Source organism: Montipora capricornis, chromosome 6 (genome assembly GCF_036669925.1).
Source record: "Montipora capricornis isolate CH-2021 chromosome 6, ASM3666992v2, whole genome shotgun sequence".
NCBI lineage: Eukaryota > Metazoa > Cnidaria > Anthozoa > Scleractinia > Acroporidae > Montipora > Montipora capricornis.
This window is the reverse complement of record NC_090888.1, coordinates 37,659,157-37,669,701: the sequence shown is the minus strand read 5'-3', so window position 1 is coordinate 37,669,701 and position 10,545 is coordinate 37,659,157. Positions and strand designations below refer to the sequence as shown.

At 40.1% G+C, this 10,545-nt stretch overlaps 1 long non-coding RNA gene across 1 annotated transcript; it reads left to right on the top strand.

The window, feature by feature from the left end:
* The first annotated feature begins 7,421 nt into the window (after positions 1-7,421).
* LOC138050482 (uncharacterized) lies at positions 7,422-10,504 on the top strand. Its single transcript, XR_011132630.1, has 3 exons — positions 7,422-7,557; positions 7,791-7,896; positions 10,317-10,504. It is a non-coding gene; the product is annotated as an uncharacterized lncRNA (long non-coding RNA).
* Positions 10,505-10,545: the final 41 nt, after the last annotated feature.

Sequence of the window (10,545 nt, the reverse complement as noted above, 5' to 3'; positions counted from 1 at the left end):
GTAATGCGACCCTGATTCTTGAAATCAAATAAGTATTTATTGTAATGTTTTTTGTAGCCCCTCCCCTGTTTTATTTCACAAATTTTATGCCAAAGTCCAAAAAAAGTTCCTTGGTTCTTCACTAAAAATGGTAAAACAAAGTCATTTCTGATATCCACCGAAAGAGAATTGGAGCTTCTAAAGACTTATTAGGCAATGGTACGCAATATATAGGTATTCTTACGTGGTCGAAATCACTACCGTAGTCATCGCCAGACACATCCTTTTAATACTGTCATGGTTTAAGTGACGAAACTTTTAACGAAAGGAAAGAAAGAATGGGGCGAGAGAATACACCGCCATTCCATAGATACTGTCTTTTCATAATAACTTTCCATTTCTCGCAGTGTACCCTGTGGATCGATGTTATTCATGAACGGAGAACTCATTTCAAACCATTTATAGATAATATTACACCCTAGCAATCTAGCAAAGAAAATCTCTACCTTAAAATAACCACTGTTTGACCATGCAAAGGTGAAGGTAAAGGTAAAGTTAAGGCGCTAAGTTTACCTTGAAACCACTTATAATTATCATTGAAACAGGGCTATCTCTGGCAGTTGGTTCTCTCGATTCATCCTCTCTTGTAAACAATCATGCGTATTTCACTCTGCACGATATGCAGAACCAGTTTCTGTTCTTTGGTCGCTTTTTTAACGAGGTGCATTTAAAATGCGACCAAAGAAGGCATCTTTCGCAAGTAATGCTATCGTCACATTCGTCGTTTATCACTTTTGTGCAAACAGAACAAACAAAGTCTATGGAGTTCTTCTCCCTACTTGATTTTAAAACCAAGAACTATGCATTTCTATCAAAGTATTTTTGAACTCGATGGATTTCCACCATTTCATCATCCCTGATAGTATCTGATATTCTTCCAACTGGCAAAACATCCCCTTTGTTAAGTAATCGTTTGCCCGCTATGGCTTCACCAACAGCTTGTGACGTAGACAGAGAGCTCAGGATCATTCGGTCTTTTTTGATCGGACTGAGTTTCTTGAAGGAAATTAGCTTATTCTGACTTTCTGTTTTCTTTTTCTTCAGCAGGCCAATTATGGTCACTTCCGCTCCCTTCGGACGGCCTCTTTTTAGAATTTTGAGTGGCATCTTTATTTGGGAAAAATCAGGTGACTTAATGCCTTTTCTCGGATCGACATGTGTGGACATGGAGTTCTCCTTTAAAATTTTTTCCTTATTCTCATTCTGAATACTGACTTCATTCACCAGTTCATCGTCTGCTCCCAGCTCTCTTTCATCGGCGTTTCCTGTCGGCCTGTCATCCTCTACCTGTTCTGCCGAGATGTAATTTTCATGCCGAGTTTCACTAGGGTCCTTTGTTTCGTGGTCGGCTTTTGTTTGTGTGTGTCGCACTTCCTGGACAATTACGTCGCGGACAAGTTTCCAGCTCGTAGCCAAAGACTCCAAAACTTCCTGTGGTCTCTTGAACGTAGACATACCACCTTCACTGACTAGTGAGGCAAGAACTTGTGCTATTTTTAATCCTTTTTTGAATTTTTGGGACTTTGTAAGAATGGTTCTTTTTTCTTCAATGACCGGGACATACTCAACACAATGTTCCAGATCGTCGTCGTGGAGAACAGGGAGGGCCGGGCTCAGACGGTTTGTTGTTAAATAGAAATCCATGGTCCAACGTTTATGCACTAAGGTTTCATCAAAAGCTGTAAGAGTGACAAGCTCGCAAACTTTGAAAATGTGTTTGCAGGGAAGGGACATGCGCGTAAAGAAGGAGCACTGGCAATGACTGGTTGAAGCAAGAAGTGGTTCCTGATTCTTTTTTCGTGACCCACAAAGAATGAAGTCACTGCAACTCTTTTGTGACAAAACCTCGACTTTAGCCACAGATCCATACTGTCCACGAACGAAATTAAATGCATACGGTGTAAGAGTTTTTGAACATTCCTGGAGATCTTTGCAAAGATGTTTAAATTCAGTCTGCCTTCGCGCGATTGTCATCACGTAATGATGGTTTCCTTCCTCTCATAAGCATCGTAGCACTGACATGAATTCTGTGCAAAACTGCAGCAAACTTGCATACCTCGAACAAAAACTTTTGAACTTGCTGAAGGTGGATTCCAGTCTGTTGTTGGTGGTTTCACCTATATTCAAATGTTTGTCTTTGAAGCAAGCTACCCATTGCTGTCGTATGGGAAGCCAATTCTCCATGAAATAATCGATGACACTTCTGAAATTCGTTTGTTTTAGTTCATCAAGATGTTTTTCATATTCGCCTTCACTCTTACAATGTGCCAAGGAGGACTCGTAGTCTCTCCACAAATCTATTGCCCATCTTCTCGCATGTTATTTCTCGTCTGAAGGATCTTAAGGTGTGATAAAGGCAGATACTTAAACTTGCGGCAGGAAAGCAGGCTTTAAATACATCTCGTTCTGTGAAATCCTTGTCTGACATTACAACTTTTGTTTCATTCCAAGAAGGATTATGCTTTTTGAATAAGTCCACCGTTGCCTGTATCACCTCTTTTGTCTCTTCCGCTACGATGAACATGGCCTTAACCTCGCTAAGTCCATCACCGTCAATGCCCATAAGCAAATAAACAGGCATTCGAAGATCTAATAGTGTATACATCACATCTACTAGGAGAATTTCTGGGAAATGGGCATAGATGTTTTGCATGTGAGCGTCTTGGTAGAACAGTCCTTTGAAATTATTCTCCTCATCAACAACAGCAACATCTGTGCAACAACCTGGTTGTTTCTTCAAATAGCCTATGACATCTTCAAGATCATTCTTCTGAATATTTTTCTTTGAATTTTGTTTTATATTTGAGATGTCCTTTAATGTAACTTTTTTTCCAGTAGCAGTCTCAATTTTCTGTTGAAGAAGTTTGGGATTGGCCTGAAGCTTGATGGCATCCACAATGTCATTTGTAACCTCCTTACTTCGTGCAGCTCGTTGTCGAGGAAGGCGCTCATAAATTTGTTTTTGGAGAGCATGGTTGTGTGTTGTTGAAATGCGATTTACTTGCAGATATTTCCCATCTTCCAAAAGGGTTATATGGACTTCGAAAGGTCTTTCGCTTCCTGTTCACTCTTGTTTCCACATTCCTTCCTCCAAATTTGCAGCTTAAATGTAGTGAATAGTATGTGACATTAGGGTTTGCAATAGAAAGCCTCTTTGGAACACGCTTCGAGGCGGCGGTAAGTGTCCTGACGTCTCTTTTCCACAACTCACAGAAGTTACTATTTTCATACACCCGTTTGGCCGTTTCAAGTTCTTCAAGGGTATGGAATTTTTGCCCTATAAAGAACACATTACTTTTCATCACAACATTTCTCTCGACATCTTCTCCATAACCTTCTCCCTCCTCCAATGGCATCCCACCGGAACACTGAGGCACTGAGGCATAACCATCATTAACGCTCTCACGACTCTTGTAATCATTGTCGAGGTAAATGTGGTCAAAGTTTTTTTCATCTTTCGGTCTTCTCTCTTGAATGGGAACAACCTCCACATCCCCTGGGATTACATTATTACGCAAAATTTGAGCCAGCCTGTTCCTGCTATAGTGGCCAGGTCAGATGCAAGGATACATCGGTTACTGGATAGCGCGCTATAGTGGTTAGGGGTATTGAAGATTTTATTGGCATAAGCAGCAAGATGCTCCTTTGAATAAGAGCACGCCGAATCTAGGAGGCTTATTTCTTTCCTCAGCCACTGTTGCTCTTTAAGCACGGCATGCTTTACATTTCGGAGGCTATGTATTTTTAACAGCACGTCGATGGCATCTATTGTGAACACTCCTATATCACAATCGACAGCAACGTAGTTTCCCTTTTGACAAAGCTCCTTCATCTCCTGGCAGGTGGACTCCGAAGGAATTCTTGTCAAGGAAAAAATATCTGTTGGTTCTTTGGGCTGCTGTGATAACAGCGTCGTCCTACTCGTCTCAATGATGGGGGGGGGGGGGGGGTATTCTATGGAAGCAGCTTCTTGCCTGGTCGTGCTTTCGATCTTTCCGTTTCTAATAGCGTCCTTTAAAGAAAAAGATACATTAACTAAAGAAATGATCTTCGCACTTGGTGGACAATTTAAGCAATTGTCGGTTATACACCTGAAAAAATTCAGGTGACTTCAATGGGATTAGAACCCATGACCTCTGCGATGCCGGTGCAGATACGATTTCTTTCAGATAAAAAAAATATATGCTTGTGAAATGCGCAAATTAATACCAGATATTAAACAATGGACTGAGAAAATTCAGCACCATATTATGTAAGAAAAGAATGAATCTCTCGGAAGTTCTCCTATGGGTCAAGGCGGTATTAAGCATTGATTTCTTAGAGGCGGTGAAACTTCTCACGGTCTCTGCCTCCCGGACCGGGGGAAAAGCGGGGCACTCACTCTAAAGTCAGTGGTTTTCACGTTAGCGCAGCATAGTATTTTGCATAGATTGATGTTCGATCGATCGTGCAAAGGGGGTCCAGGAAGAAAAAAGAAAAAATTCTCTGTAAAGTGTACTTCCATTATTCCAATTACAGTTTGAAAAAGGCTGTCATAGCCAACGATTTGTCAAGTCTAGTATGGAAGGGGTAGGGATATTTTCAATGACATTGTGTGGCTATTTAAATCTGTAATATGCAGTGACTTTGCCGATCGATGAACAACTGCTGCCAAGTGAAGCATTCTGTTACAAATATTTATGATTAAATTACGCATTCTTTAGTGATTTTTGCGTTGATTTCTAAGTGGAGATTGCTTTTTCATTAACGACTTTTTGTTGGTTGAGCGAAAAGTTATAAATAAACAAAAAAGTTGTCTTTTCTTGTCCATCGAAGGGTTGCAAGTGTTATCATTGCTGCTGCGAAAGCGAGTTGTTAATTCACGGGTGTCATCATGTTTTTCATCCCTTGTTACGAGTTGACGTTTGAAAGAGAGTACCCTGTTTGTTGCACAAATGGGGGCAGGGGAGTTCACCATTCACTTTTGCCCTAGGGAGCGGGGAGTTCCTCGAGTTTCACATGCGTAAAAAGTGAATGCCCTGGTAATGCCCGAGGTGGGGGGGGGGGGGGTAAAAATGACCGCTGCAGCCGAAAAAAACCACTATTTGATCTCTTTAAATTCTTACTTCAGATCTTTTCTTTGTTGGGGAATTCTACCGATTTTTCCCTCTTGGAGTACCATTTCATGTTTAATTTCCTATTATCAAGGAGAGCACGTCGCAAGCTTTTCTGTCACGTTTCCCTGCAAGCGACATCACTCCCACACTAAACAACACTGTGTGTGACAAGAAAATCCTCTGGCATTAAGGACAGGTTTTGTGCCGAAACAGGGTGAAGAGTAACAAAACAACTGCAACTTGGAATCCATTTTCTAGGCTGAAAGATATAAAGATATAAAGCAATCAAATTTACTCAGAAACTCATAAGGGTTGAAACGTGTAACGTGTGTTCACAGCTTCCGAATATTCAGTGTGAACTGATTGGTTGAATGTTTCAGTGCTAAGTACCATATTTGGAAACTCCTCGCTCTTGTTGTTCCAAACATGGTACTTAGCAAATTGAATATTCAGAAGCTTGTTTCCCAGAACACAAGGGGCCGTTACACGTTTCAACCCTTATGGGTTTCTGATTTACTGTAATACATTCAACTATAAACAGCTTGAGAAAAGCCCCAAAGTCACAATTTCTTTTTAGTAACAACACGTTCAAAGAGATGGGGAGATTCTTACGGTTAGTGTAAAATAAAAATCAAATACAGTAAAATGGAAACAAATTTCATTCATCAACTTACTGTAAGCTAAAAAATTATGAAGCCCAAAACTTTAGTGGCTCTGGAATGTAAACAAATTGCAAACGAAAACAACCCAACCAGAACGGTTTTTTGTTATAAATTGAGGACAACCCGGGGAACAACAGTGAGAGTACTAACAAGAACTGGTCTATTTAATACTGGCAGTGGACTGGTATAGCGTTATTACATGTTATGCGATCATTGTACAAGTCGAGGAGCATGCAAGCTGCCTCTTGCGTTGTGTCAATAAGGCTGAGTGAATTATTCAAACTTCAGTTGTTTTCCCTAGCTGTTGATGAAGCGGGGTAGTTTTTACTTCTTCGTGCAGAATCTGAAGGACTGCGAGTGTACTTCCCATAATGACGATTGGGTGTAGATGTTGCAACAGGCCATAACCCGTACGAAACGAGCAAATCTGCAGCAGATCTGCAACAGATCTGTTTTGACAAAAACAGATCATCTGCAGACTAATTTATCGTCTGCAGAGTCTGTTTTCAGTCTACTGCAGACGCTGAGCTTGAATACACTTCGCGATGTTAAGACTGCAGACGAAAAATAGACTAACAACAGATCTGCAGATTATCTGCAGCGTCTGCAGATGATCTGCAACACGTTGAAGCCCAAAAACCGGATCCATAGATCATATTATTGTATCGTGACTTCGGTATAAACCTTAGTTGGATCAGTCATTACTGGTGTGTTTTGAGATAAATAAAATAGTTCGATTGTACAGATAAAACGATAGTCGAAAATTTAAAATGCGTTAATATAAAGAGGCTTATAAATGGTCAGCCACTTACATACAACGTGCTAGTAAATCAAATGTTATGTCGATTGAACACTTAAATGAAAGGATAAATACTCTTTCGACCTTAATTTATCCTTATTATATAGCAATTAGGCACCCATACCTGAGATATTCTTTCAATAGAATTTAAGAGCAGTACTGCAGGGTGCATTGGTGTTAAATTCTCAAACGCTCAGGGAAAAACATTTGATCGATCGACATATCAGTGTTGATAGAACAACGATACGAAAGTTGAAGTCAACACGTGAATGAATCATAAAAAGTGCAATAAGATGGTTAAATTACTGTACTGTGATTATTTTTCTTACCAACATCATGAGATGTTTTTCTTATCAGTTGTCGTGATTGACGTGAAGGTCATGCCGCTGCTGAAAAATGAAAACACTCCGGCGCTCCTCAGATCTGATCCCTTTTCTGGACATTCAATAAGCTACGGACCCATGAGCACTAAGGAAGTTTCCCTTCTTAAGTATCATTATCTTTGACGTTCAACATGCTTCAGTTTTAGTGCCGGGGATTATAAACTATGCTCAACTTGATTAGTGGCGTAATCCATGTCAAAATAAGATCATTAAAATCTGCAATCATTCCATTTTTAAAAGTTTTTGTGGCTTTGAAAGTTTGAGTCGTTACTTTCTTATCCCTTTGGAAACACAGACATAGTCAACTTGTCAGTAAAAATGTTGCGTGATAGCGGTAAAAACGCTTGTGGTATAAACACGATAATCAAGGAGTGACTGAGTTTCGAGGGTCAACGTCACATTTTCTGCCTATATAAGGAACCTTGGACTGGGGGAGCTGTCACTCGTACTCGGTTTATTTGAGACCTCGACCCGTTAACATCGTAGGCCAAAGATCACGGCTAGCGAGTTGCAGATGATTTTAGACGAAGACAAGGGTAAAAAAAATGCTTGGATCTACTGCAGCAAAACGAGTGAGGGTGAGTACAACGGTCATTTACTTAGCCTGCGTAGCATGGCGGTTTTGTCGCGCCAGGCGGTTTTTCTGCCCTTGTCCGCCTTTATGACTTAGCAACCAAAACCGCACATGCTACGAAGGCTATCATTTACTAAGAATACTTGAGCCGAAGTATATTTTTGTCAAGTTATTCATTTTACGTCACCGTTTTGTGCCTTGTCTGAAAACCTTTTTGCTTTTTCCTTTTTATTGTAGTTAACTGTTGAGATACCGGAGCATCAAGAGGATGATATTCTCTGTCTTCTTAGGCAGCAAGAAAACTGTGAAGTGGTTTCCATAAGACCAGTACAATCTGGAGAAGGTAAATGCTATTAAAAAATTATTATAAAAAACGTTCACTGGCTATATACAGTTAAAAACTTTCGAGCTTTCGGCCGTCAGGCTACAGCCTTCAATGGAAATGAATGGAAAAAATGATGACAACTACAATATATACAAAAATAGGTGAGAAAAAAGAATATAAAAACGGGAAAAAATATTTGTCAAAAAAACTAATTGTTCTTTTTTAAAAGAATGGAGTATTGATTAGGGAGCGGCCTAGAATTGTTATCTGCATGATCTATCGAAGCGGTGTGCCAAGATTCCAGTGTCTTGCGGGTATGAGAAGAACCCTTGTCAATCACTTGGGAATTTTTAAAGTCAATAGAGTGATTTGAAGACCAAGCGTGTTTAGCGATGTTGGAGCCTCTTGCGTAAGACTTCACATTCCTCATATGTTCTTTTTTTCTGGTTTCAAAGAATCTGCCAGTCTCGCCAACATAACTCCATGGGCAGTCGGCACAAGATATTTTGTAAACCACGTTAGGTTGAAGATCGATCGGAGGGCGGGACTTAGGAGAGGGAAACTCCTGTTGTAAAGTCTTGAATGGCTTGCTGGCAACTCGAATATCATGTTTTTTAAGGAGTCTAGTTAGAGGCTGAGAAATGCCATTAATATAGGGGAGGACTGCATAACTGGAGAATTCGGAGGGTGCAACCCATTTAAAAAACATGCAAACAAGTTCCTCAGGTGTTGGGATGGGATTTGTTCGCTGAGTAGAAGATTTCTTCTTTAGAATGTTGGAGATAACATTTTGGGGGTAATTGTTAGATCGTAGAGCGTCGATGACATGAATAAGTTCTTTCTCTTTTCCTTGTTTTGTGCTCGGGAGATTAGTTGCGCGATGTAACAAAGTCTCAGCTGTACTGGTCTTGTGTCATTTGTCATGATGGGAGAAGAAATCTAGATACCTATCAGTGTGGGTTGGTTTACGGTAAACCCCAATAATGAGATCATTATCCTTGTGAGTAACCAAAGCGTCTAGAAAGGCGATCTGGTTATTGTTTTCTTCTTCGATGGTAAAGGAGATGTGTTGATCGATACTGTAGAGTGTGTTATGGAAAGAGTCAACGGCATTTCTTTTAATGATACAGAAACTATCGTCAACATATCGTTTCCATACTTTAGGTGGAACGGGAGTTGTGTTGATGGCCATCTCCTCGATTCCTTCCATACATAAATTGGTAACCACGGGACTGACAGGGCTGCCCATGGCACAACCATGGATCTGTTTATAAACACTGTCATTGTAGACGAAGTAGTTATTGGATAGGACAAAGTTCAACAAAGAGATTATATCAGTAGTGTCAAGTTTTGTGCGTAAGTGTAGTGATTCATCACAATCCAGTTTATTTTTTATGTAATCACAGGCATGGAGTTATGTTGGCGAGACTGGCAGATTCTTTGAAACCAGAAAAAAAGAACATATGAGGAATGTGAAGTCTTACGCAAGAGGCTCCAACATCACTAAACACGCTTGGTCTTCAAATCACTCTATTGACTTTCAAAATTCCCATGTGATTGACAAGGGTTCTTCTCGTACCCGCAAGACACTGGAATCTTGGCACACCGCTTCGATAGATCATGCAGATAACAATTCTAGGCCGCTCCCTAATCAATACTCCATTCTTTTAAAAAAGAACAATTAGAACAATATTTTTTCCCGTTTTTATATTCTTTTTTCTCACCTATTTTTGTATATATTGTAGTTGTCATCATTTTTTCCATTCATTTCCATTGAAGGCTGTAGCCTGACAGCCGAAAGCTCGAAAGTTTTTAACTGTATATAGCCAGTGAACGTTTTTTATAATAATTTTTTAATATGTTTTACCCTGGCTACGGTTCTTCTATTTTTAAAGGTAAATGCTATTTATCACGATTTTCCTTCCTGTTTTATTAGATTTTATTTCGTCTTTTAATTTACCTTCCCGGATCCTCTTCGCACTGTGTGCGCGAGGGAGTTTTCTTTAATTCTTTGGTAAAGGATTCCAGTTACCTTCCGTTCTTCTCCTTAGCTACATTATTTATTTTACTATTATTTCCGAAAAGCGCGCCACCTTTGCAAGGAACATCACTTTGAAACTTGATGCCCTTTAGTCTGAGGTTATGTCATCCTTGATCCTGTTTCCGGCAAAATCTAATTACTTGTTCATTTTATCGCATGTATGGAGGTTTTCCCATTGGAATATATATAAATTGACTACTATAGGAATACTGTAATTGTACACTGAGTCTGATGCTCAGAGGACAAAATGCCTATACAGAACATCGCACTTCTAGCAGCAAGAATTAAAAAAAACACAGCAGATTCCTAATGCAGTATTTCCACTGTGGTTGCACAATTCTGCCAGTTTCTTGCTGTTCGTCCATAAGAAAAAAATGTTTCCATCATTTATTTCCAGGCCGCAAACGTTTTGCCGTGCCGCAAGAAGATGGTCCTACGCCACCAACACCCTGTTCGTCTCTTCCCAAGAAATAAGACGTCGGGCGAACTCGCGCCTCCAGCAGAAAAGCCACCTACAGCTGAATCTGGAAGAATCGAAAAACATGAAATCGCTGTTCGGACTTGTAATTTCTGCCTGCAGACGCCGTGTATCAGCGTTGCGGTGCGGCGAGGATAACGAATCACAC